Genomic DNA, 2,511 nt, shown 5'->3' with positions numbered 1-2,511 from the left:
CACACACACACACACACACACACACAGAGAGAGAGAGAGAGAGAGAGAGAGAGAGAGAGAGAGAGAGAGAGAGAGAGAGAGCTCTGCTCCAAATGGGACATCAGAGGGCAATTGAAGTCAGATTCCAGTGTTTATAATAACTAGCTCTGAGGACACTCACTCTGGAGCCCAGCATTCCCTTCTGGTAGGCAGCATTTCAGTGAGCTACTATGCCAGACCTCTTAAAAGTCCTTCAATGCCTCATGTTACTCCAGTGAGGGCTGAACTCCCAACTGTTTAGGGGAACACACTTAAACCTCATCCACATTGTAGTTAAGACTCTGAGAATGCATTGCAGGTTCCAAGCCCACCAGAATAGAAGGACTTGTGTGCTGTGTTGCTGAATGATGCTGCTCATCTAAGTGCCAGCCTCAGGGCGGTACTGTGGCATGGATACTTGACCAGGAAACAGAACAGCTAGTGATGAGTTCAATCTAGCATTAATGTGTCTCTCTGGACTCTGGTGACATCTTCCAAAATCCACAAGCACTTTCAGGTTGTGCGTGTGGTCTAAGCAGTGTTAGATCATGTCAGCGTTTTGTAGAGCCAATTTGATAGCCTAACCCACCTTAGACACTTTTAAGCATAAAACTTCATAAACACTCAGATTTTGACTTAATATAAGACAGGGATGCATTTGGAGATCTGTGTCATATAACGCCTAATTTAACTGAATGCTTGGTTTCGAGGGGAAAAAAAGTGAGTACGATGAAGAGCAGCCGTTTTGGGTTGTGGCCTCTGTTACAGGTGTGGCCTATCAGACATTCTGCATGTTATATATCTAAATTATGGTTTGTAACCATAGCAAAATTTCAGTTGTGACATAACAACCAAAATAATTTTATGATGTAGGGGGGTCACCAGAACATGAAGAATTGTATTAAGGGGTCATAGCATTAGCAAGGTTGAGAACCATTAATGGAGAGCATCTACCAGAAGGTGGCATTAGTATAACCCCAGTGTCACCCAGGAAGTCGCCGACACTCGAGGTAATCCTGACATGAAACTAGCCATAGTCACTGGAGGCGGTGATGGCTCAGGGCTTCCTTGTGCCCCAGGTTCCCTATCGGGTAAAGCAGTGGATTCCACATCAGGTCCAAGTTGTGTGTTTCCCATTCCTGTGCCACATCTGCCCTGTTCTGAGTCTGCGCAGATCTTCCTTGTCCCCAGTCTGCCTAACCTCTCTTAGAGGTGGCTTTGCTTCCAGCCCATCTCCAAAAGAAAGGCAAAGGAAAGGGGAGGGGCTGTGTTATTTGGCCCAGATTCCCATCTGTACCTCCTAATCCCTTGGCTTAAGGTAGAGACACATTGGCTCTGGGGCTGCCATGATCATCCCTGGAGCACGGCAAGGTCCCAAGGCTTAAAGTACAGACAGACCGTTCACCCATCTCAGAACCTGAGCATCCTCATCGCATCCTCATCTCTTCCCCAAAGCCTTTGACTTATTGGGGCAACATTAGGGTATTCCACAATGATGTCACATCCTGGCAGATGCTCTATGTCATTTCCACTTCTATTTTCCTTAAAACTCAGCATTCAGTTAAGATAGGAGTTTGATTCAGTAAGAAAAACTATGAGAAGTAATAAAACCTCAGGGGGAGATTTTAACTGCCATTGGTTGCCCTGACGCAACCACACATAATCAGTAGCTTTGTCAAAGGCAGTTGTATATGTCCATGTATCCAACATTCCCATTTTTATTTTTATAGTTTTTTTTTTTTTTACTTTATGTATATGGGTATTTGGTCTGTGTGTATATCTGTACACTGCTCATGCACCTGTTACCCACAGAGGCCAGAAGAGGACGTTAGCTCCTCTGGGGCTGGAGTTGCAGATGGTTGTAAGCTGCCATGAGGGTGCTGGGAACTAAAGCTGGGTTGCAGAGGTGCAACAAAAACAAGTGTTCTTAAGTGCTGAGCCCTCTCTTCAGCCCTGCAACATTCCTGTTTCAATGGAGTGTTTTGGCTTCCAGTGGTCTGCCCTCCCTCCTTCCCTCTCTTCCTCCCTTTCTACCCTTTCTTCTTTCTCTTTCCTCATTTCCTTCTTTACTTCCTTTCCTTCTTCCCCTTCTCTTTCCTTCCCACTTCCTCCTTTCCTTCCTTCTTCTCTTTCCTTTCATTTTTCTCATTCCCTTCTTCCCTCCTCTTTCTTTCCTTCTTCATTCTCTCTTCCTCATTCTCTGCCTTCTTTCATTCACTCTAATTTTCCCTTCCCATTTTCTTCCCACCCTTCCTCTCTTCTTTCTGGCCTTCTTACCTTCCATCATTTCTGTCTTCTCTTTCTTTTATCTTTCCTGACCACCTTCCTTCATTTCTCCCTCCCTTTGTTTCCCCTCCCTCCTTCTCTCCTTCTCTCTCTCCCTCCTTCTCTCCTTCCTTCCCCCTCCTTCTGTCTCTCCTCCCTCCTTCTCTCCTTCTTCCCCTCCCTCCTTCTATTTCCTTTTTCCTATCTCATTTCTTCCTTCCTCCCTCC

This window comes from Mus caroli, chromosome 11 (assembly GCF_900094665.2).
Source record: "Mus caroli chromosome 11, CAROLI_EIJ_v1.1, whole genome shotgun sequence".
Taxonomy (NCBI): Eukaryota; Metazoa; Chordata; class Mammalia; order Rodentia; family Muridae; genus Mus; species Mus caroli.
This window is presented reverse-complemented; position numbering follows the sequence as displayed.